Source organism: Electrophorus electricus, chromosome 8 (assembly GCF_041902795.1).
Source record: "Electrophorus electricus isolate QZ-2024a chromosome 8, ASM4190279v1, whole genome shotgun sequence".
NCBI lineage: Eukaryota > Metazoa > Chordata > Actinopteri > Gymnotiformes > Gymnotidae > Electrophorus > Electrophorus electricus.
In genome coordinates this window covers 23,265,001-23,279,187 of record NC_137504.1, presented here as the reverse complement: position 1 = coordinate 23,279,187, position 14,187 = coordinate 23,265,001, and the positions used below count along the sequence as shown (strand labels likewise).

General features: G+C 41.7%; 1 protein-coding gene across 2 annotated transcripts in view; it reads left to right on the top strand.

Annotated features, from left to right (window-relative positions):
• The first annotated feature begins 5,158 nt into the window (after window positions 1–5,158).
• Window positions 5,159–14,187, top strand: part of LOC145658973 (uncharacterized) — a 54,751-nt gene continuing 45,722 nt past the window's right edge. The window contains exon 1 of one of the 2 annotated variants that reach the window (XM_081719192.1): window positions 5,159–5,538. The gene's annotated coding sequence lies outside the window, so the exon portion shown is untranslated. The remainder of the gene's footprint in view (window positions 5,539–14,187) is intronic. The other variant, XM_081719193.1, reaches the window with a different exon arrangement.

Below are 14,187 nucleotides of genomic sequence, written 5' to 3'. Positions count from 1 at the left end.
GTTTTTTTTTTTTTAATGCATTCCAAGGAAGTGTTCCGACATGATGTTTTGCTGCAAGGTATTGCCTCTGTAATTATAATTGTTGAACTAAATTTACAACTTAACTGCTTAAAATTGTTTCGGAATAAATGTTTTATCACCTTAGGTTGGCAGCCGAGTTCGATGTATTTTAAAATTTGCCGAAGAACAGCACAGAATAGAAGTAAATCATGTGGCGGGCCAAATTTTATTAATCGCAACAATACTGCGGCCTGAAACGACAACTCTAACAGGAGCCACTAGGTGGCAGTGCATGTCCAGTAACTTGGTCGCTCCATCAAGTACCGCCACTGACCCACCAAAATGCATTTTTGATTTTGCAATTCTGATTTCGGCCTCCTCAGTATCCATTTCACTACTACAGGCTCTTTGTATGGTGCAGATTGCAACTAGTCTTGAATTAAATTAATGCCATTTGGAACAGGAAGTCTGGAATTAATCCTTATTTGAGTCTCTCAAACTCTCTGGATTTTTTTGCTCCATTGCATGAGGTGTCCAGATCATGTTTTGGAACTGCAAGAGGAAACTCCATTCCTGTAGTTCAAACCGGTTCTTCCAGCCACTTTCATAGAATCCTGTTCCAAATCTGCAGGCTCTTTCAGTGCATTGTTCATAATCCTCCAGGTCTCCGTGCTGAGAGTGTTCCTTGCTACCTTTACCCACCCCTACACCCCTCTTCGTCACTCAGGAGCAATGGTCTGTGAAAGGTCAGAGGTTAAAGGTCTGAGGTCAGATGCCCTGCGATGTCGTTTGATCAATGGCTGTGCAGCAGACTCTCGGCTAGCCACCCTCTGATCCTGCCGCCTCGAGCGGAGATTACCCTTCCCACAGGTGTTAGAACTGATTGAATGTGTGTGTGTGTGTGTTAGAGAGAGCGAAACAGAGAATAAAATAAGTGAACTGACAGGGCATTCAGGTTGGGGGTGTTCACAGACTTTAAAATATTATATTTAAAAACCTCTATAGCGATTTCAGTGATAATTCCTCTAATGTCAAATACTTCAAAATGGTGAGGTTTTACTGAGCCAATCCAAGTTTGCAGATGTTAACTTAGAGAATGTATCTCTCCTTTGCTTGGCCAGTTCTTCTCTCATGTTACCTACACCTCCTGTTATACTTTCCCTTGTAACCTTAGCTAATAATTATTATTAAATTAATTAGCATTACATACATTGTATACACTTGGACAAGCTATGAGGGAACTGGCACCAAAGTTTTGTGAGTGGATGTTGGCAAATCGCCTGTATGTTATGTGTAGAAAATGATTAGAGCTTTGTGGCGGCTTGGCTGAGGGGGGTTGGCAGACCATTCTGGAATCCTACGAGCTTTGGAGACACTAGTGGTGTTACCTCATAGGAAAACAAAAAATCTTTTGCTTTTGTCTTCTTGGATCACCTTTTGAGGTCATCCTTCCTTTAACAGCAAGTAACCGAAGGTCCATCTTAATGCGCACACTCCCTATTGCCCCTTCTGTTTCTCTGTAAAAATGGACACGCACATACAAACACACACAGAGAGAAAGAGATTTTCTCCAACACTTGCCAAAGATCTTTTGTTCAGCACTTTTCTCATGACCTTTGACCTTTGGTATCTGTCGGGTGCCTGAGTGGAGCTGAAAGGTGTCCTCCACCTTGTCACACCCTGGCAATCACACATGTAACCCTAGATATGGAAAGGTTTAGGAAAAGATGCCAAACTGAAGTAACATGTCTTTCATCTCTGTGTCCAACATAATCTTACCTAACATATAAAGAAGCCAGCCTTCGGCCTTGATGCACTACGTTAAGAGTCTCTGGTGTGTCCAAATATACAGCTCAGTGTGGCCCAAAGTCCACGCACATCCCTATAGACAGAAGGCGCTGAAATTTCCCACACGAATGATGGCAGTCTGGAGAGGTGGCGTTAAAAATCATCTGAGCAGGCCTACGCTGCCAGAGGAAGGCAAGACTTGAATGTGTGAACTACTGGGCGACTTTCAGCAAGGCACCACATTTAGCTCATGTGGCAGACGGAGGTGCTACTTGCAGTGACTCCGCCCACCCTTATACTGGCTTTCTTTATGACTATGAAATGCATAGCTCTACTCCATGGGTGCTACCAGCGTCGGGCTCCTGCGGGACAGCTGCTCTTCTCCTCTCCATCAGTCGGAATTTGATTAAATCTATGAGTGGGAAAAAAAACTTGAAAGGGAAACTTGAGAACCTGAAGCTGTTGATTGTCTTGACAATTTTGCATGCTACCTCTCAAGCTTTGGGCCAGAGGGCCTCTGAAGAGCGCAGTCAAAGTGGCAATATAACTCTGGGGCCTTTCTGGTCGATGACTGCCGGACGGTGATCCTCCAGGACGTGTGCACAAAAAGGACTTGCATTCATCCCAGATTGTGGTTGAAATGATTATACTGGACGGCATAAGCGAAACTGGCTTTGTTTGTTGTAGGCGGAATGTAGACATTAATTGTGCGCCAATATTTTTATATCCTGCATTCTGCATTACATCCTACAAAACCTTTGTTTTTCCGACGCTTGCAGCTCTAAGATGTGAATGAGCTAACAATGGCAGTGATACAGTAACTGTGTGGACTACACTACTCTGAAGCAAATTCGAGAGCTTTTGCCATACAGTAACCTTACTTAGAAGAAGGGATCGATGACAATAGACTGGTCAAGAACACGATAAGAGGCTGTTACCGTTATGTCCATGCTGGTCTTCAGAGCTATCAATATTGCTGCTACTTATGATGACTTATGATGAGTTTATGATGGCTTATGTGCTTTTATATTTACTTCGAATTCAGCGTATATGAAGCTGTTTGAAGAAGCCAGGAGTCCGGCGGAGGATGCCAGTCATGTCTGGCCTGCCTGGAGACGGCTTGTGCTTGGCCTTGGCCTGTGCTAACTACACCCATGTGGACATCAGCTGATGGGACACCAACCCAGGACCCACCCTGAGGCAAGCTTCACCCTGCTGCCACTGTGACGGTGGGATACTAGCCGCTGTGCACCGCTGCGCCGTGACAAAGCCGTCTGAGTGAGGAGCAAAAAACAGAACGTTCTGTCTGCTCCCTGGATTACTTGAGCTATTTTCAGAACTCTGTCTGTCACTCTGTCTCTCTCTCTTTCTCTCTCACTCTCTCCTTCTCTCTCCCCCCTCTGTTTCTGTCTATCTGTCTCTACACAGAGGCTTTCCAGGGCAGCCAGCCTCTGGAGACAGTTGTGCTTTGCCAAACATGGCCTCACTGATTGCCTGTAGCCACTTAGAGCACATGGTATACAGATAGAAGTGAACATATGCACCCGCAGTGTGACTCTGTAATTCCCGAGATATACATGTACATTAGGACTGGGGAATGACCTTGTGACATTTATGCATACAGGGCTCAAGTAGGTGTGACCTCAGTTTTTTGCCTTTAGCTAGGTTATGTAAGCCTTTTATAGACCCATCAGATCTTTTACATCTGAAATCCATACAAAAGGAAATGCAAAAGGCATGTAGGAATCTTGAAGTACGGATAATGTAACATTTGGACATTCTGGATTTGGCATTAACAGGTCATACTCTGTTATAGTGTGAAAATGAGTATCTGTGTGTGTGTGTGTGTGTGTGTGTGTGTGTGTGTGTGTGTGTGAGAATCTGGGTCAGAGTAAAAAAAAAGATTATGTGCAGACGGGGCTTGTGTCTGTGTGTTGATGTTGCACGATGTATTAGATCGAGGGATTTCTGGGACAGGCAAAGAACGTTCAGATAATGTGCGCACACACACATGTAAAATCAGTGTGTTCTAATTCAAACTGTTACATAAAATGTCCCTTATCAGGTCAACGAGTGCATCAATCTGCATCTAATCAGGGAGAACCATATAGGCTACAGCTTACTTCCGACATCATTGCAAGCCGACTCAGCAACCATAACCTGGGTACCAGTGATTCTTTCATTCATTTTGAGCAGTCCAATCTTGCGGAGAAGATCGCTAAATTTATATATTCATTTTCCTCCGAGGAGCACTTACATCCAGGATCAGGATGCAGCATGCAGCTAGGAAGTTATTTGGTGTGGAAGGGAAAAAAAAGATGCCGTTTGAAAAGCGGGAATGTGAGGCTGGTTGGTTAAGGCCTATTGGAGCAGCCAGACCAGCAGCATTCCCTTTCTTCTTGGGGTTTTACTGGTGGCTGAGGGGGCAGCTTAACTGGAGCTTGTGCCATCGAGGAAGTGTCACAACATTTCCAAGATGTGGCAGAATCTGGTGTCCAGGCTCTTCCCACCCCACACATCTCGCCTTTGCACAGGGCATGCCCTAAAAATGTGCACCACCCGTAGAACCAAAGGGAGGGAGCGGGAGCTCTCTCTGAAGTCACAGCGCCCCCCGGTGGTAAAACCTGTTTCTCACAGGATGTCTGGGCATAGCACAACCGCTTACTGATTTTGATTTTGTATTGTCGTGAAAGTTGTAAAATGTGAACGCTCAAGGAGAGTCGACGGGTTTGTGACGTTTTCAGAATAATTTTGTAACTTTCCTGAGCATGATATATGCAGGGAGATTATGTGCGGTATATACCAAAGTATGTGAGGAGATTATGAGATTTAGTCATAACCAAATCATCAGTTAATCTCCCTCTATCACTGTCAGTTGGTGAGGATGATACAGCTGTCGAGAGTTTGGGGTTTTGAACAGGGGAACAGTAGTCTTCATTTACTAAATTGACTGAAAAGAGAGAGTATTATGTAACAGCATAAAAATATATTCCCACAAATGCATCCCCTCCCCTTCAGATCTTTATCTCTGAATTTGTCTGATATTCACCTGTGTCCTAAAGCTGTAGTTGTATACATGTGAAGAAAGAACCATGTTATTCAAAAAGCACATACCAGTACACACACACTGCCTATATATAAATCCATCAGTCTACAAATACTCTTCTTTTCATTGTTTTTGTGCAAGCACACATACTCACACTCACCCACACTCACACACAACACATGCAGTGAAGTTAGACTTTGGACAGAGCACCCTGACGGGGGGGCAGGAAAGGCGCATGAGAGAGAGAGAGAGAGAGAGAGAGGGTAGGAAGGAGGGAGGGAGGGAGAGAGAGAGGGTAGGAGGGGAATAGGAAAGAGGGGTCCTGCAGTGGGAGAAACTGGAAAAGTAGCTATAGGTGCTTTACTAACCAATTCTGTCCATTTAGCACTCCTCCCTCTCTCTCTCTCTCTCTCTCTCTCTCTCTCTCTCTCTCTCTCTTGCTCTCTCTGTCTGCGTTTCTCTCTCTCTCTCTCTTTGTTGATTTGGGAGGAGGCTGGAGTGAGTGACTGCAGGAACTGGATTTAGTCGACTCCACGGAGAAGAAAGTGAAGTGAGAGGAGAGGCACAGAGGCAAGGAGTGTGTGTGTGTGTGTGGGTGTGTGTGTGTGTGTGGGAGTGTGTGTGTGTGTGTGAGTGTGTGTGTGTATGCTCAAAAAGAGCGGAATACAGAGCCACAGCTAAACTGGAAGGAGATCGAGAAGAAGGTGAGCAACATTTGCCAAGTCCTGGTTATGTGTGTGTGTGTGTATGTTTGTTTTGGTGTGGGTGTGTGAGGGAAGTCGAGATTGGCATCAGAGAGCCTTTTCTTAGAACGGCCATTCACTTCATTACTGAGCAACGAGAGCTTCAAAACTTAGACCCAATGCAAGATTTAGGTGTTACATGTATGAGTGCGAAACTCTTTGTTGCTGACACGTACAGACCTGAGGGTGCGTCATTATGTTTGAATTTCTGATTGTTGGGGAAGGTTATGTAGCTGTTTGTGAATTTGAAATCTGAAGATAGAAGTGCCACTGCTGTGTTGTAATAGTATGAAAGTATGACGTCAGTAATGTTAGCTTTAAATTGACTTTAGTTCAAACTAAAGCAAATGTATTTATGCATATGTATGTATATATGGTGTGTGTATGTGTGTTATATATATATATATATATATATATATATATATATATATATATATATATATATATATACACACACACACCTTTTATAAGCCTCTTAATGTCATTTTGAAATTATGCATAACTGTATTTGCAGGCAAATAATTTAATGTGGCTGGACAAGTTGAGAGTGCTGTATGTCACTGTGTATGTTAGAGTTTGTAAAAGTGAAAGGACATTACAAACATATTTGTTCTGTGTGTGTGTGTGTGTGGGGGGGGGATGGGACTCAGCTGCTGTTTTTCTCTCCACTGGCTTGTCTGTGTCTTCTTTGTTCAAATGTCCAGACGTCTACTGCATCCAGAAATAGAGTCTCTTTCTCCCTCCTATTTTCTAGTACACACATACATGCACGCACACACAGACATCTGGGTATCTATCTGTCAATTTACACACCCCAACCTATTCAGCTCCTCAGGTGAGTCTCAAGCCCTACATGAGCACAACAGGTGTGTATCCAGTGCTGTTACATCCACTTGGTTGAGTGATAAGGGTCATGTAACATTACACATGTGAGGTTGTTTCCATAGGAATCCTCACCTTGACTCTCTACTAAAGGCGTTAGCATGATCTGTTATTACATATTGTCTCCCTACTAATACTATTACCATGAACTCTGTTATCATGCATTGTTGCATGTTTTGAGCCAACGAAGTGTGGTTTGAGTAAGAGTGGCAACAAAGGTTTACTACTTTAACTCTGTGTGCCAGATTTCTGAAAGATGCCATTTAAGACCCGATTTCTCTATCTCTGTGTGTGGTGGACAACTCTGATTCTTATGTTCCAGCTCGTTTTCTCTCTCTCTTTCTCTCTCCCCCTCACTCACCCCCACCCCCACACACACATCGGTGTGTACTTGTGTGTGTATGTGTGTGGTGGGTTAAACTACAGGAGGTTCTGAAAACATACAAGGTGTCCAAAAGGATATCCTGTGGGTGAACGTCTTAATTTAACATGTCTTTTTAACATGGCACTGAGAAACCTCTCAAACTGGATGTACTGAACGTATGTATGATTGTATATGTGTATACACATGTTCTGAGTTCAACCCAAACTACACATGCCGTTTTTTGTCAGAGATATATAGGTGTTCACGCTCTCTCGCTCTCTCGCTCTCTCTCTCTCTCTCTCTGTGTATATATGTGTATGTATGTATATATATAATATGAGAGGGAGCGAGAGAGCGAGCGAGCACACAGCCAGACACACACGCACACACACACACACACATATATATATATATATATATATATATATATATATATATATGAGAGAGAGAGAGACAGTGAAAGAAAGTGAAAGAAAGAGGTGAAAAAATAAAGAAGAACCACATCCAGCTGTTGCTTGCTGACCTGTGTGGACAATAACAGAAACCCCTCATAAAGGTCACACAGTCCCCAGTCCTCATCCTTCACTACCCATCCCAAAGAGAGGACCCTACAGACACACACACACACAGAGCGAGAGAGAGAGAGAGAGAGAGAGAGAGCGAGCGAGAGAGAACGAGCGAGAGAGAGAGAGAGAGAGAGAGAGAGAGAGAGAGAGAGAGAGAGAGAGAGAGAGAGAGAGAGAAAATAGACTTGATTAAGTGACTGGACAGTGGTTCTATATATGGATCTATATTGTGAAAACTTGGTTGGAGGTTCCCAAAGGCATCAGTTTCAAGTACTTACTACAACCACCGACCTAAACTAAATGTGACCTTTAAAAAATCCACACCATTGTAGTCTACTATTCACAATGTGTGGGGGAACTTGATCCTGGTGTGATCGTCATCATGGACATTAAGAGCAACACTTTTTTAACTCATCATCGTTCTTAGCCTCCACTCTGATTTAGTCTGATGATCTCTGTGGTCAAACAGGAAACACCACAAAACATTTGTAGGCATTTGAGAGAGACATAGATAGATAGAGAGAGAGATAGATAGATGATAGAGAGAGAGGTAGATAGATAGATAGATAGAGAGATAGAAATAGAGAGATATAAATAGAGATAGAGAGAGAGACAGATAGAGAGAGAGATGGAAATAGATAGAGAGATGGAGATAGATAGATAGCGAGAGAGCACGAGAGATAGATAGATAGAGAGAGAGCACGAGAGATAGATAGATAGAGAGAGAGCACGAGAGATAGATAGATAGAGAGAGAGCTAGATAGAGAGAGAGCTAGATAGAGAGCTAGATAGAGGGAGAGAGAGAAATAGAGATATAGAGAGATAGATAGAGAGAGAGAGCGAGAGAGATAGATAGAGAGAGAGAAATAGAGAGAAATAGATAGAGAGAGATAGATAGAGATGGATAGAGAGAGCGAGAGAGAGATAGAGAGAGAAATAGAGATAGAGATAGAGAGAAATAGATAGAGACAGAGAGCGAGAGAGATAGAGAGACAGAGAGAGATAGATGATGAGAGAGAAAGAGATAGAGAGCGAGAGAGAAATAGAGAGAAAGAGAGATAGAGATAGATAATAGAGAGAGCGAGAGAGAGAGAGAAATAGATAGAGATAGAGAGAAATAGATAGATAGAGACAGAGCGAGATAGATAGAGAGAGAGAGAGATAGATGATAGAGATAGATAGATAGATAGATAGAGAGAGAAATAGAGATAGAGATAGATAGAGAGAAATAGATAGAGACAGTGAGAGAGACAGAGAGAGAAAGAGATAGATAGATGATAGAGAGCGAGAGAGAAATAGAGAGATAGATAGAGATGGATAGAGAGAGCGAGAGAGATAGATAGAGATAGATGATAGTGAGATATATATATATATATATATATATATATATATATATATATAGAGAGAGAGAGAGAGAGAGAGAGAGAGAGAGAGAGAGAGAGAGAGAGAGAGAGAGAGAGAGAGAGAGAGAGTCTTCTGCTCTGGTCAGGTTTCTTCTGTTTGCAGCGATGTGGTCAGCGTGCTTTGGCTGTGCTCCCTTGTTTCTTGTGTGTATCTGGTTTTTGAGTGACCTGCCCCTCCCCCTCCTTCCTTTCCTCTTTTCCTAATCTCGTTATTGTTCGCTCCTCCACGCTGCTGACTCAGCGGCCCCAGGGAGGGGAGAACGGGGTCACCGCACGAGGTCACGACCCTGCTGTGTGAGTGAGAGGACGCGGGAGGAGATGTGTCGTACCACGGCTGTGCTCCTGTAGGGGTCAAAGTTCAGCCCAGGGTCGGTCTCCCTCTTTTTTAGGCTTGGATAGGTAGGCTGGTGTGGCATACCCTGCAAGAATCACCCTAAAGAAACATTTTACACATCTTAACATTGTAAAGACTAAAAAAGCTAAATAAGGCCCAGTTAGCATTATGCTAACCATTTCCCACAGTTTTATTCACTGTAAGGAACATTTCCATTTTAGGGCTACAGTGTGTGTGGGATAACCTTGAGGGTCATATCGGAAACCAGTAGAGGAAATGAACATCATAAACATCTTGTTCTTTACCTTAATGGGATACCTTCCTTGAGGCCTTTAGTTCAGAGCTTTTCAGATGCACCAACACACTGCTGGAACTATGCCGATTCAGTGAGAACTAGTGGGTGGCTAGGTGTGTGTGTGTGTGTGTGTGTGTGTGCACGCGCGTGCGTGTGCATGCGTGTGGAGGGGGATGGAGGGGCTTTGCACACGCTTCAGTTTTTTGCTGGATCCTGCTTAAATGGATTTTGTCTTAAATCATAGCTGTCGATTCTCGTAAGGCTCTCTCTGGTAAAGCTCTCTGTTGGTGGGACAGAACAAATGGTGTATTACAGGCCAGTACTGCCTTAGATATGTTGCATTGTAGATAAAGGTAAGGACTTTTTAATTAAGTGTATTATCATGCAATATAATTAGCCGATGCAAGAAAATGCAATGAATCAGTATCTGACCATGATCAGATCATCATCAACACTGCACTTCATTTCTGATATATATACACCCCAGGATGTAGTAAGGAGTTCCCCAAATAGATTATTTTCACCAGAAAAAAGCCTGTTCCTGTGCTGTACTGGGTTGTATTCAGGCTCTGTGGGTCTTGAACCATAAAGAAGTATTATGTTGCTGCATTTTTTTTTCTATTTGTCATTTAATGGTGAACAAGCTCTGCATATATCAGGTTTCTCCACTTTGTTATCATATGTTGGTAACAATAATATGTTTGTCTCTGGCCAAAATATCTTGGCAATATCATTGTTGCATGTGTCACTTTATTTCTTTATAATATCGCACAGCTGCGCAATGTGATGCAGAACTTAGCTAATTAATCACTGTAATTAGTAATCAGAGCTGAGTTTTTCAAAGAGACATTTAGGCATATCCAGGCTTTAAGGTTTTTATAAACTGGAGGAAATGGGCTGTCTGATATTCTATCTGGTTTGTTTCTGTATAAGCCAATCCAGTGCTGGTTTGCCTATTCTTGTCCAAATATGTCTAACCATTGATTAAAGGTGGTATGGCTTTTGTGTTTTGTTCAATGGACACTTTGTAGGAAAACTAGGTTTTAATTTTAGTATTTGTATATTATTGTTCTATGTAGGGTTTCCAGGCTGGGTTGTAGGCTGTATATCTGAGTGTCTGGTTTTGATTCCATTTGACCATTTTTCTGGGCAATCTTTTCCCAAGTTCTGGGGGGTTGAACAAGCAACACAATCCTATTGGGCAATTTGTTTGTCACGCCTTACTTCCCCCTTCCACTTGCTATTTTAGTCCAGTCAAAAAGACTGTAGGCAAAGTCAACGTACAACTGGATAACACATTAATAGTGACTATAATGGAATAGAATGTCCAGTTTTGTTGTTGAAAAGGTGGCAACACTAGATTTGAATTTGTAAAGTAATTGAATGGTCTGTGACTGAAATAGCAATAATGTGTTTCACTGTTGGAAATCCAGTCGAGAGTTGCACTTGTAACATTGCATTCCATTCCACTACAGTAGAATTTGCAGGCTAATCCACAGTTTTCAGTTAAACTTTAATCTCTGCTGGTGGACTTGCTTACTGTAATTCCGTTAGCCCTGTGGTCAATTATCAATTATGACCAGTGGCAGTATGTTTTGTGCCTTCCAAAGACTGCTTTTCATTATTTACTATTCATCCTAAAACCAAGGACTTTTCCTGTCTCTGTGATTAATTGATGGAAATGACGTCACCACTGCTACATTATCAAGGCCCCCTTGAGTGCATTGTAAGGAGTCTTGGACCGTGTCCAAGATTTCCAGATTAGCACTGATGGCGGCACATTTTGATTCACTCCGCATCACCAGGGCAAAAGGTGAGCTCTCCCATTCATAAAAAGTAGCTTGTTGCATGAGCGCACTGTGTGTTTTGCTCCTTGTGGTTGCTTTGGTAACTTGCAGCTTGGGTCACTGTTCCCAGCTACTTGAGAGGTTTGGCTGTGGCTTTACTGTACAGCCTGCTGAGCGGCTTTAAGAGCCTTGTCCATACTGAGGGCTCAGCTGCACCAGAAAGGCTTCGCTCCATACGTGGAAATGTGTCCCATGTTGCCCTGTGAGGAACTGAGTTCAGCACAGAGGCAGCAAGTTGAACACAAAGTTCAGATAATGATAATGAGGGAAGCTACTCATGCCAGACAGTGCAGGTGTCAGATCCTCATCTATAATACTACTACTACTACTACTACTAATAATAATAATACAGTCTTTGTCAAATGTTATGAATAGATTAGATAATGTAGAAAAAAACTTTAGATCATCAGCAAGATCAATGATGTATTACATAGAAGTTATATTCTGAATAGCAATCCCCTTTTAATATTTTATCTACAATTGAATTTTACACTAATACAAAATGGCCAGTGAAGGTAAAGAGGTGAATGTTTTATCCTATTGGAATAATTTGACTATTCAATCCGTTCTCTGTCATTCCATCTCATATCATAAGACCTGATGCAGTTGATATGGTCAAAAATCTGGGCAAAGCCAATGCAGGATTACAAACAACAATGCGCTTTGGTGCTTTTCTTGTATCAAATATGTTGTGAGGACCCTTTAGAATGATCTGGATTTCTGTCCCGAGTGCCTCTTGAAACGTGATAAGAAGAACATTGTCTTATATACACTATGTGGCCAGACGCATGTGGCTCCCCTTCCTGATTAATGAGTTTCAGCCACCCCCATTGCTAACAGCTTCATAAAATCAAATATATAGCCATGCAACCTCCATAGACAAACACTGGCAATAGAATGGATCATATTGAAGAGCTGAAATGTGGCACTATCGTAGGATGCCATCTTTGCCACATGTCACTCTGCCCTGCTCTTGTTAACCTGTCAGTCCTAATTTTGTTCAATAGAAGTATCTAGATGCAACATCAACCACAAAGCAGTAGACCAGGCAATCTCACAGGGCTGCCAAGAGCTGAAACAGGTAATGTGAAAATCACCTATCCTCCCTTACTTCACTCACTACAGAGTTCAATACTACCCCTGGAAGCAACATCAGCACAAGAACCATGGGCTGGGATCTTCATGAAAATGGGTTTCTATGGTGGAGCAACACAAGCTTAAGATCACTGTGTGCAGTGTGAAGTATGCAAGGTCCATAAAGACACAGTCTCATGAGTTTGGTGTGGAGGAACTAAAGTGGCACAGTAACTTGACTTCAATCCCACTGAACACTGTTGGGATGAATTAAATTGTGAGACAGGCCTTCAGTTCCTGACCTCACAAGTGCTCTTTTGAATGAATGGCCACAAATTCTCAAAGACTCAATCCAAAATTTTAGAAAGCCTCTCCATAAAAGTAGTCACAAGGGGGAACACCTCTATATTCAAGTTTGTGGTTTTAAAATGGGATGTCCAAAAAGCTCACACAAGCTTTTACATTACCACAAACTCATTTTAAATTACCATTTTTTATTGAACAAAATTAGTTTAGAATCAAGGCCACTGATGGAAAAATATCAACCCCTAGGATAAAGACTTCTTGAAAGTTGCAAAACAGCCTTAAAATGATTAAAAGATTTTCACAGGACATCAGAAGAAAAGGTTTTGAAAGCTGTGAGACTATAAAGACATTTTAATAATTCTTAAGACTTAGACCTCCATTAGACCACAGTTGGGTAGAGTCAGGCAGCTGTGCACAGGCAAAAATTCAGTGCTATTGCTTCTCTCTCTCTGTGTAGGAGTTCTGCCCAAACAAAGATCTGCAGGCATCACTTGCCCTTGATAACATCTCATTTATAACAATACGAGAAAACACTCAACAAGGGCAGTGTTCAGAGTTTACCATGGAGGAAGCAAACAAATTAACAAAAGATATTTCTTTGTCGAAGATTTGCTAATGTCTAAGACCATCTGCATGTTACTTAGAAACCATGTGAACTGGAATGTTCTGGAATGTTCTGTGGGCAGATGACACAACATTTGAATCTTTTTGATATGGGAGCTCAAGGATACATGGCTGCTTTGCCAACTTTCGCTTTCCTTATAAATTACTTGTGATCATGGAGAGACTAGTGAATTGTAATGCCCAAGACATCTGTCTATGTTCTAAAGGTCGAAAGAGGTTGGTACATACCACATGACAGATTTCCAAAACATAGTAGTTAGATCAACAACACCGTGACTCAAACAGAAGAATTTCCATATATAAGTCCTGACCTCAGTCCCACTGAAATGCTTTGGCCTTCGAGGCAATACATTCCATTTACATTTACACACATTCATTCCACATATTCGACATATTACACATATTTCATATATTAAGCACATTTATTCCACATATTCCATACATTTATTCCACATGTACATTCCAAAAATATTAAATTATCCAGTTTTGTATTGAGGAGATGGTTGCATCAACAGTTGCAGAAAGTGCATAGTTGAGGTTCTTGACAATAAAGAAGCTTCTAGAAGGAGCTAAATATATAAAATATAATATAGTAATCATTTGTATACTTTTTCAATCAATGTTTAAAGGATTTTCTCAATAAAGACTGTTGTGTGTGCAGATTGTTAAAACCTTATTATTTTTTTAAATTATGATATTATTATAATTATGACTTACTTAAACATCACATTTTAGGGGTCCTTCATGCATCCAAATCAATCCAGGGTTCACAAAGTCAAAGCTTAACTTTATTTTAACAGCTGATATATTCTTTAAACCTGAAAGTGCTTAGCAGCATAGGCCTTTGGGGGTTTTACATACTTACATAAGCCCTGCACTCAGTATACTGCTTCTTATTCTTTGACTGATCAGGTA